Source organism: Moschus berezovskii, chromosome 1 (genome assembly GCF_049115385.1).
Source record: "Moschus berezovskii isolate FMDL1 chromosome 1, NW_MosBer_1.0, whole genome shotgun sequence".
NCBI lineage: Eukaryota > Metazoa > Chordata > Mammalia > Artiodactyla > Moschidae > Moschus > Moschus berezovskii.
In genome coordinates, this window is record NC_142460.1 from 72,729,246 (window position 1) to 72,741,340 (window position 12,095).

At 41.8% G+C, this 12,095-nt stretch overlaps 1 pseudogene; it reads left to right on the top strand.

The window, feature by feature from the left end:
* The first annotated feature begins 10,558 nt into the window (after positions 1–10,558).
* On the top strand, positions 10,559–11,296 carry LOC129551415 (phosphatidylinositol N-acetylglucosaminyltransferase subunit P pseudogene; annotated as a pseudogene).
* The last annotated feature ends 799 nt before the right edge of the window (positions 11,297–12,095 follow it).

Genomic DNA, 12,095 nt, shown 5'->3' on the forward strand with positions numbered 1-12,095 from the left:
TCAGACAAAGCCAAGAAGAAATAACTATACAGACTTCCCTCCATCTCATATGAGGGTTAATGAGATCCAAGGACAATTGTATTTATTTTGCATCAGAATTCAGACCATCTGCTTTAAAAATAAGAATTTCACAACACTTTACATGTCATAGACCAAAACAGACTTTGTTTCTATAAAGACTCAAACTGTGAATGTATATATCTTCTTTTCTGGCCAACTTCAAACATTAAAAGTTGCATGGCTATGTAATTTAAGCAGTGAGTTGAAGAAGTAAGGCTTTAAATTCTATTTCCTAGGCTGCCAGTGACTATAATCTCTCTCCATCACTTTCTTCATCCCTCTCCCTAAGTAGCAATCAGACATATTCTGCTCCATCAGAATTGCATAAATACAAAGCTACCTGGTATTTCTCAGTCAACTATCAACCCTACATAAATCTAGCAAGACTTGAGGGTACTTTGCTGTATAACAAATTCACTCTTGATTTTGTGGGTCAGGAATTAACAATGGCTCAACTAAGTGGTTCATCTCATCTACCTGGTACAAACTAGTAATTGAGGCCAGAGGATCAATATTCAAGACAGCACCTCTCTGGTACTTCATTCTCTCTCTTTCTTCTGCTCAATCTCACTACCCACTCCTTCTCTCCTCCCCCCTGCCCTTCTCCCTCTCTGTCTTTCTCTCCACTTGGTATGTCATCCTCCAGGAAGGGCAAGGACTAGGGTAAGGCAACAAGAGGTGCCTTGGGCACAAAATTTAAGGAGGCACTAATTCCCAAGTGCTGCCACCGTACTTACTGAACCTTGTGAATGAGTGCCTTCTTAAGAGTGACTCTCCCACTGTGCAAAATTTAAGGAGGTGCTCACTCTCAGTATTGTGCAAGTACACCTGAGAGACAGCATTTCCTTAAATTCTGCACCCGAGAAAACCCACTTGCCTCAACTCACGGTCCTGCTCTAGGGCCTCTCCATATGGATCAGAAATACCAAATTGAGACACACCAAGCATGGTGATCTCAGGGAAGACCACCTATGTCACAGCTACGGGGATTAAAGCTGCTGGGCCAAGGAAAGTCTTTGCATATAACTGGGTGGTATCACTTTCCTCTATTCTATTGGTCAAAGCAGTCAGTGACTCTGCCCATGTTCATGGGTAAAGAAACAGACACCAACTACTGATAAGGTTTAAGGCGGTCTCGTTACAGAAGAGCAAGTGGTGTGAGGACAATTTTGGAGCTACCTTTGTAAAATACACTCTTCTCCATCTTTCTTGATAAACTTCCCTTCATGTTATTCCTGGAACATTGCAACTAATTAATATCCTAGCCGCTAAACTTCATTTTCAATTCAGTATACTGAAGCATATTGCTTGCTACCAGACCTTCCTTTACTAGCTATACTCTTGCTTAAAATTTACAGCAATTCCACTGGCTTATAAATAAAACCTATTTATTCTTCTTCTATCGGAGAAGGCAATGGCAAGCCACTCCAGTACTATTGCCTAGAAAATCCCATGGATGGAGGAGCCTGGTAGGCTGCAGTCCGTGGGGTCGCTAAGGGTCGGACACGACTGAGCGACTTCACTTTCACTTTTCACTTTCCACTTTCACACATTGGAGAAGGCAATGGCAACCCACTCCAGTGTTCTTGCCTGGAGAATCCCAGGGACGGGGGAGCCTGGTGGGCTTCCATCTATGGGGTCACACAGAGTCGGACACGACTGAAGTGACTTAGCAGCAGCAGCAGCATTCTTCTTCTATCTATCATTTAAAGTGTTCCCTGATTTAGTGCTGTCTCACCTGTTGTAGGTTAAACTGTGTTCCCAAAAAGATACATTCAAATACTAACCCCTAGTACCAGTAAATATGACTTACTTGGGGAAAAAAAATGTCTTAACATGTAATCGAGTTAAAATGAGATTATGCTGGATTAGTTCAGTTCAGTCACTCAGTTGTGTCTGACTCTTTGCGACTCCATGGACTATAGCATGCCAGGCCTCCCTGTCCATCACCAACTCCCAGCGTTTACTCAAACTCATGTCCATTGAGTCGGTGATGCCATCCAACCATTTCATCCTCTGTTGTCCCCTTCTCATCCCTTTCTCCTCCTGCATTCAATCTTTCCCAGCATCAGGGTCTCTTCCAATGAGTCAGTTCTTCGCATCAGGTGGCCAAAGTATTGGAGTTTCAGCTTCAGCATCAGTCCTTCCAATGAATGCTCAGGACTGATTTCCTTTAGGATGGACTGGTTAGATCTCCTTGCAGTCCAAGGGACTCTCAAGAGTCTTCTCCAATACCACAGTTCAAAAGCATCAATTCTTCGGCAACCAGCTTTCTTTATGGTCCGACTCTCACATCCATACATGATTACAGGAAAAACCATAGCCTTGACTAGACAGACCTTAGTTGGCAAAGTAATGACTGTGCTTTTTAATATGTTGTCTAGGTTGGTCATAGCTTTTCTTCCAAAGAGCAAGCGTCTTTTAATTTCATGGCTGCGGTCACCATCTGCAGTGATTTTGGAGCCCAAAAAAATAAAGTCTATCACTGTTTCCATTGTTTCCCCATCTATTTGCCATGAAGTGATGAGACGAGATGCCATGATCTTAGTTTTCTGTATGTTGAGTTTTAAGCCAGTTTTTTCACTCTCATCTCACTTCTTCTTAGATTGGGTCCTAATCCAATGACTGGTGCCTTTATAAGAAAAGGAGAGACAGATCTGGACAGACACAAGGAGACACAGGAAAGAAAGCCACATTAAAACACAGACAGGTACAATGCACCTATAAGCCAAGGAATGCCTGCTGCTGCTGCTAAGTCACTTCAGTCATGTCCAACTCTGTGCAACCCCATAGATGGCAGCTCACCAGGCTCCCCTGTCCCTGGGATTCTCCAGGCAAGAATGCTGGAGTGGGTTGCCATAGGAGCCATCAAAGCTAGGAGGAAGCAAGGAAGGATTCTTCCATGGAGTCTCCAGAGGGAGCATGGCCTTACCAACGACCTTGATTTTGAACTTCTGGCCTCCTGACTAGGAGAGAACAAATCTCTGTTGTTTTAAGCCAAAGTTTGTGGTAATTTGTTATGGCAGTCCTAGGAAACTAACACACTGCACCTCCAATTCTAATCCACATTGCTTCCAAACATTCCCCCCTTTTTTAAGTAGAGTTTTTTTCCCTCTCCCCACCTTCCAAATAATTATTGCATCTCTCTCTGTCCTTTCCTTTCACTAAAAGGACTTCCCTGTAGCTCAAACAGTAAAGAATCTGCCTCCAATGAGGGAGACTTGGGGTTTGATCCCAGGGTTGGGAAAATCCTCTGGAGAAGGGAATGGCAACCCACTCCAGTATTCTTGCCTGGAGAATCCCATGGACAGAGGAACCTGGCAGGCTACAGCTCATAGGGTCACAAAGAGTTGGACATGACTGAGCAACTAACATTTCACTTCCACTTAAATGACTAAAGCAGTGTACGCACCTATAAATTGTCACTGAGTTGTAACTGGCATCTTCTGGCATTCTGCTCAGCAAGGCTACTTGTCCCAAACACTGAGTCAGAGTATACCTGGTATAAAGAGAGTTTCACTTAAATAAAAATGTTGAGAAGATACTAAGTTTTTTTTAGTAAAGTGCTTAGAGTTATAAGTAGATCAGTTCTTTCCCTGTCATGTTCTTTGTTCACCAAAAAATAAATACAAAGTTTCAGTGAGACAGTAATTTATAGAAACAGACCATGCAAAACTATAGAAATCCTTCCTTGGCTGGTCAGAAATCTCTTAGCTGTCAGAAAATGTATGAACAACAGTGGCTTTAATCAACTGGACCAAAAATGCCTTCCAAATAATTCAATAACCCAGAATTCAGGTTGCCTCATTATAACTCCCATTTGGAATGTCACATATAGTATATGAGAAGAGCTTCAAGAAATTAAAAAGGTCATTTATCCTTTTCCCCAAAATACCTTAATAGCAACTTGTGCAAAATAAATACAGTACTTTTGAATAGTTACACACTGATCACTCAGGGAGATTTCAGGGACAGAATCTGGAATGCAGGAAGTAATCATACTGCTATATCCTGCAATGGTCAGACTACATCTGGAGCCCTGAATACCCAGTGGCTACCACAACTTTGGGCTTCCCAGGTGGTGCTAGTGGTAAAGAACCTGCCTGCCAATGCAAGAGACATAAGAGATGCAGGTTTGATCCCTGGGTTGGAAGGATCCCCTGGAGATGGAAATGGCAACCCACTCCAGTATTCTTGCCTGGAGAACTCTATGGACATAAAAGCCTGGCAGGCTACAGGCCATAGGGCCCCAAAGACTTGGAGATGACTGAAGCAACTTAGCACACACGGACACACCACACCTTTAGAGGTAAGTAGATGACCTGGAAGGCATTCATGGGAGTAAGAAAGATGATGAAGTAGAGGCTTGAGAAACAGCAGTATACAGTGATGTTTAATTTGAAGAACAGAAGCTCCTTGAGAAAAAAAAAAAAGTTAATTATCTTAATAAGAAAGATATTTCTATTAAAGAATCTGACATTTTTTGTGACCCAAAGAGTAAAACTAACACCAATAAATGAAATTTCCGTTCCGTTCCGTCGCTCAGTCGTGTCCGACTCTATGCAACCCCGTGGACCTACCAGGCTTCTCCGTCCATGGGATTCTCCAGGCAAGAATACTGGAGTGGGTTACCGTTTCCTTCTCCAGGGGATCTTCCCAACCCAAATTTTGAATGGTCATAAGAGAGATTCCTAAAAATCAAGCTAGTAATTGTGAATTGTCCCTGGAAATGTTCATGCAAAGAACTATAACTACTTGACAATAGTAACTCACTTATCGTTAGAGCGCTAGGGCCCAGAATATATACTTTCATGTAACAACTGACTAATATACACTTGATAAAGGGAAATTCAAACAGTCCCTTCTTAAACCTAGGATTCCAGGATTTTAGGATTACAAAAGAAACATAACTGTGAGACACTATTTTCCTTTCAATAGGTCAAATTATCATAATTTTCTTTATGCTGGATGTGTACAACTCCAGAAAATAAAAAAGGACACCAAGCATGTCATTACATCCTAGGTAATACCTTACAGTAGTAAGTATAAAATGTGAAACACTTAACAAGCTCAAAGATTCAAATATACATATTTACACATACATTTAATCCCTCTAAAATTCCTCTTAATCAAAGCAAAAGTGAGCAGCAACTTATCAAAGCTTTATCACATACATTAAACTCAGAGCTCTGGTATTCATTCAAAAACATTTATTGAATGATAACAATATGCCAGGCATGTCTAGTACTGTCAACCAATTTAGTGAGGTAGGTATTAATATCTTCACTTGAAGGCCAAAGGAGTTATGTAACTTGTCCAAGTTCAGGCAGGCCACAACTACCCTATACAGAGGATTTAAACAACAACAAAAAAGTACCTCTTCCTCAAGACATTTTACTTCCATTTGTCAGAAAATATATCCTAATATACTAATTCTATTAGAACAAGAAAACATATTACTTTCTGCCATAAAATTGTCTTAATAAATATTCAAATTGATAAGTCCATGCCCTGGTGGCTCAGCAGTAAAGAATCTGCCTGCAATGCAGAAGATGTAGGTTCAATCCCTGGGTCAAGAAGAGCCCCTGGAGAAGGAAATGGCAACCCACTACAGTATTCTTGCCTGGGAAAACCCATGGACAAACAAGCCAGGCAGGCTATAGGCCATAGTGTCACAAAGAGTCGAACACAACTTAAGCAACTTAGCAGCATGATATAAAGTTTGCACCTTTCGTGGCTTTCTTTGTGCAGTGGACAATTTACTTAATAGTCAGTCCCATACGATATCTAATAAATGAAGTACCAGGGACTTTACTCCAGGGTACTACTATTAATTCCCACCCTAAATGGGAATCATCAAGAATCTCATCTGAATTACATAATCCTCTGGCTGCATATGATCGCTCTCTCCTTTCAGCATTGTTTAATACTCAAAGCACTTATAAATTTGTATTTATGGACATAAACCCACTGAATACACAGAAAGCAACAAATGCTGGATGAATGAGAAAAGTTTTTCAGAAAGCCCATCATTCAGTTCAGTTCAGTCGCTCAGCCGTGTCCGACTCTCCGCAACCCCATGAATCACAGCACGCCAGGCCTCCCTGTCCATCACCAACTCCCGGAGTTCACTCAAACTCATGTCCACAGAGTCAGTGATGCCATCCAGCCATCTCATTCTCGGTCGTCCCCTTCTCCTCCTGCCCACAACCTTTCCCAGCATCAGAGCCTTTTCCAGTGAGTCAACTCGTCACATGAGGTGGCCAAAGTATTGCAGTTTAAGCTTTAGCATCAGTCCTTCCAAAGAGCACCCAGGATTGATCTCCCTTAGAATGGACTCGTTGGATCTCCTTGCAGTACAAGGGACTCTCAAGAGTCTTCTCCAACAACACAGTTCAAAAGCATCAATTCCTCGGCAATCAGCTTTCTTCACAGTCCAACTCTCACATCCATACATGACCACGGGAAAAACCATAGCCTTGACTAGACGGACCTTGGTTGGCAAAGTAATGTCTCTGCTTTTTAATATGCTATCTAGGTTGGTCATAACTTTCCTTCCAAGGAGTAAGCGTCTTTTAATTTCATGGCTGCAATCAGCATCTGCAGTGATTTTGGAGCCCAAAAAAATAAAGTCTGACATTGTTTCTACTGTTTCCCCGTCTATTTCCCATGAAGTGATGGGACCAGATGCCATGATCTTAGTTTTCTGAATGTTGAGCTTCAAGCCAAACTTTTCACTCTCCTCTTTCACTTTCATCAAGAGGCCTTTGAGTTCCTCTTCACTTTCTGCCATAAGGGTGGTGTCATCTGCATATCTGAGGTTATTGATATTTCTCCCAGCAATCTTGATTCCAGCTTGTGCTTCTTCCAGCCCAGCGTTCCTCATGATGTACTCTGCATATAAGTTAAATAAGCAGGGTGACAATATACAACCTTGACGTACTCCTTTTCCTATTTGGAACCAGTCTGTTCCATGTCCAGTTCTAACTGTTGCTTCCTGACCTGCATACAGGTTTCTCAAGAGGCAGATCAGGTGGTCTGGTATTCCCATCTCTTTCAGAATGTTCCACAGTTTATTGTGATCCACACAGTCAAAGGCTTTGGCATAGTCAATGAAGCAGAAATAGACGTTTTTCTGGAACTCTCTTGCTTTCTTCCTGATCCAACAGATGTTGGCAATTTGATCTCTTGTGCCTCTGCCTTTTCTAAAACCTGCTTGAACATCTGGGAGTTCACGGTTCACATATTGCTGAAGCCTGGCTTGGAGAATTTTGAGCATAACTTTACTAGCGTGTGAGATGAGTGCAATTGTGCGGTAGTTTGAGCATTCTTTGGCATTGCCTTTCTTTGGGATTGGAATGAAGACTGACCTTTTCCAGTCCTGTGGCCACTGCTGAGTTTTCCAAATTTGCTGGCATAGTGAGTGCAACACTTTCACAGCATCATCTTTCAGGATTTGAAATAGCTCAACTGGAATTCCATCACCTCCACTAGCTTTGTTTGTAGTGATGCTTTCTAAGGCCCACTTGACTTCACATTCCAAGATGTCTGGCTCTAGGTCAGTGATCACGTTATCATGACTATCTTGGTCGTGAAGATCTTTTTTGTACAGTTCTTCTGTGTATTCTTGCCACCTCTTCTTAATATCTTCTGCTTCTGTTAGGTCCATACCATTTCTGTCCTTTATCGAGCCCAGCTTTGCATGAAATGTTCCCTTGGAATCTCTAATTTTCTTGAAGAGATCTCTTGTTTTTCCTATTCTGTTGCTTTCCTCTATTTCTTTGCATTGATCACTGAGGAAGGCTTTCTTATCATCACCATCTCCCAAACAAGAACTGCATCTCCAAAGCCTGGTTTTACCCACCAGGCAAATTGGAAAATATTAAGATTAATATAAAATATTTATTCTCATAAATATCAAGCAAATACTCAGCTGAAACCTGAAGATCTTAATTATCACAAAAATGATTTTCATCAGATTCCACTAAGAAAGAATGTTAGTTCTTCAGTCAAGTCAAAGTGCTTCAGATCAATATTCCGTCAAATTCTGGAAAATTTTTAGGAAACAAGGGATTTAACAAAAAGATTTTGCTTTTTCCTAGAGGAAGATATCTCAGAGTGTAAAACAGTCTTAATATCCAACAAAAATAAACATGTCTTTAGAAAGAACAATGTATGTTTATGCGGTGCTTTAATTCATCCAAATCTCCCTTGTTGGGTCTCTATCAGGTTTCAAGTTTTGTGTCAGATGCTGAGAACATGCTGATGACCAAATTCAGACCATGCACTACTCTCATTCCATTAGGCAAAATTAATGTAAAAATGGAAAGTGTGGTAAGTGCTATAATAGAGATCTAGACAAAATGTACTAGGACCACTTGCTCTTGCCTTGATTTGTTCTCCATACATGATTTCTTGGAATTTAGGTAAATAAACCTCACAAAATTTTAAGTATGCTCTAAAATGAACATGAAGTCCAATCATTGTCATTGTATCTGACACACAGTAAATATATAATAGATGTGGAATGAATAAATAAATGAACTTTCCAGATTACAAATTAGAGTTGGGCCACAAGCAAACATTCCCATCAATAATAAAACAAGTGTTCATGGATATAAAATATTTTTAAATAACCAAAGCCTAAGGCAATTTGAATTGAGAGAAGAGACTATTTAAATATGAACCTCATACTACCCAGCCTAAAACATAATATAAATTATTTCCTATGTCTCTTAGTCTATTTAACGATATATTTTCAACATCTCAGCAGCACATTCATTTTTATTTTCAAAGTTATGTCAGCTATTTTTTCCCTAAATCCCAACCGTATCTGTCAATCTGGCTTTGGTAAAAGTGATCAATTATGAGGAAGTCTAATAATTTCCATTGTTTTCAGTCATCCAAACAGAGAAGACATGGGATTAAAGGCAAAAGAGAGAGAGATACACAGGCAGATTTCTTGCTGTATAGAAGGGATCTATATTCATGAATTCCAACTTTTCAGGTGGATAATTTGAGGTTTGTATCTTCAACGGTTTTAACCACTCCATCCAGTACTAACCAAACGTCCCCAAAGACATTTCACTGAAATAGAAACAAAACGCTACCTTTTTCTTCTAACTCTATGCTTTAGGACTTCTTTTTATTCGTCTCACATTCTCTTAAAAATAACATGAGGATGGGAACACAGTCTATGCTCTCTCCTTCATCAGCAGCTAGCCCGGCACCGTATGCAATGAAGCACTTACAAAATGCCTTGGGACAATATTACTAGACACGAAGCCACCGCACGTATGAAACTCCGATGTTAGCACTTTCTAAATTAAAAGACGCTTACTCCTTGGAAGGAAAGTTATGACCAACCTAGACAGCATATTAAAAAGCAGAGACATTACTTCACCAACAAAGGTCTGTCTAGTCAAGGCTATGGTTTTTCCAGTGGTCATGTATGGATGTGAGACTTGGACTGTGAAGAAAGCTGATCGCTGAAGAATTGATGCTTTTGAACTGTGGTGCTGGAGAAGACTCTTGAGAGTCCCTTGTACGGCGGGGAGATCCAACCAGTCCATTCTAAAGGAGATCAATCCTGGGTGTTCATTGGAAGGACTGATGCTGAAGCTGAAACTCCAATACTTTGGCCTCCTCATGCGACGAGGTGACTCACTGGAAAAGACTCTGATGCTGGGAAGGATTGGGGGCGGGAGGAGAAGGGGACGACAGAGAATGAGATGGCTGGATGCCATCACCGACTCGATGGAGATGAGTTTGAGTGAACTCCGGGAGTTGGTGATGGACAGGGAGGCCTGGCGTGCTGTGATTCATGGGGTCGCAAAGAGTCGGACACGACTGAACGACTGAACTGAACTGAACTGAACATGCTTTCAGGCAATGCCTGATGTGAAGAAGAATCACAAAATACTAAAATTAAAAGACGCCTTTACGCTGTTTAAAATACAGTTCTTACCACCACCACCACCGCCACGAGAAAATAGTTCCAAAGTTTCCACACATAGTTACGCTCCTCCGCTCGCCCGCTCCAGCCGATGACTGTGCGCCTGCGCCCTCGGGGGCGGCGCCTTTGCACCTGCTGCTGCTGCTAAGTTTCTTCAGTCGTGTCCGACTCCATGAGAACCCATAGATGGGAGCCCACCAGGCTCCGCCGTCCCTGGGATTCTCCAGGCAAGAACACTGGAGTGGGTTGCCATTTCCTTCTCCAATGCGTGAAAGTGAAGTAGCTCAGTCGTGTCTGACTCTTCACGACCCCATGGACGGCAGCTTACCTGGCTCCTCCGTCCATGAGATTTTCCAGGCAAAAGTACTGGAGTGGGATGCCATTGCCTTCTCCATTGCACCTGGCCTTACCCTCAATTTTTCTTCCCCCGCCACCTCATCCGCGCTTGCGCAGGGGTCTCAGATGGCCAAGCTGTCAAGAGAAGGGCCCGAGTGGGCGCTTGAAGGACCCAAGATTGTCCATCGCTACAGAGGGGGGAAAAAAATGGTGGAAAATTCACCACTGCCATTTCCAGAAAGAGCGTTCTATGGTTTTCTCCGTTAAGGTCCCAATTTTGGTGCACACTCTGTCTCAGATGGGCTTTTATTCCTGAATCTTGGCTAAGAGCCTTCAGTTCAGTTCAGTTCAGTCGCTCAGTCGTGTCCGACTCTTTGCGACCCCATGAATCACAGCAGGCCAGGCCTCCCTGTCCATCACCAACTCCCGGAGTTCACCCAAACTCATGTCCATCGAGTCGGTGATGCCATCCAGCCATCTCATTGTCTGTCGTCCCCATCTCCTCCCACCCCCCAATCCTTCCTAGCATCAGACTCTTTTCCAGTGAGTCACCTCGTCGCATGAGGAGGCCAAAGTATTGGAGTTTCAGCTTCAGCATCAGTCCTTCCAATGAACACCCAGGATTGATCTCCTTTAGAATGAACTGGTTGGATCTCCTTGCAGTCCAAGGGACTCTCAAGAGCCTTAGGCTTAATCTATTGGTCTCGAAATTATTTGGCAGTTCCATTACTTGTCTACTTTCTTGTCACCATAGTAATCCATTATATACTCTTTTTTGGAATAAACATGACGAGTCAACTCCATTTATGTAATCACAGATAACAGTGCTAAAAATCAACAGCAGAAGAAATGCCAAGAGGCCATCCAGTATTAGAAGATATACCTATTAGTGAAGTAAACTAAATATTCCTTCTTGTAACCAAAGAACTTTACACCAAAAACTGAATTGTAGGTAGACTAACACCAAGCATTTATTATTTTTGACATAGTAATAATAGTGATCATAATTATTTGACTATCTCTCTTATTAACAGCTAATATTAAAATGTAAAAGGGCTTCCCAGGTGACTCAGTGCAGGTGACCCAGGAGACTTGGGTTCTATCCCTGAGTTGAGAAGATCCCCTGGAGGAGGACCTAGCAACCTGCTCCACTCTTCTTGCCTGGGAAACCCCATGGATGGAGGAGCCTGGCGGGCTACATTCCGTGGGGTCACAGAGGAGGACACGACTGAGCGACTAAGCACAGCACATAATGAAGAATATAAATTTAAGTGAGTAAATAAATATTAAAATGTCACATAAGAGAAAGAAACAAAATGCTATAAGCACGAAAATCAACACTGTGAATGCAACTACCTCAAGTATTAAGGAAACAGCTTATTGTTATCTGAAATAAATGATGTAAATATTCTCTCAAGTTTTTATCTCAAAATCCACCATTTGTGATTTGAGGTGGGGACTTCAGAAGTTAGAAACAGCATTCTTAGCTATATCTAGAGCCAAATCTAAATCTTTGAAGAGTAGTTCAAGCTGGATTTCTAGGTTTATCCTAACAGGATGTAATCTTGTATATAAATATGCGTGTGATTTTTCTAAATATTAAAAGATTCTTCTCTAGTCATGTTCCTCATGGAGAAAGAGTCTGAGCAAAAACCAAACGCTGAAACAAGGCCCCTACTTTTTAAATTGCTTTTACTGAATGGGAGGGGATCCTGGCAGGACGCTATTACCTAATCCCATGGAA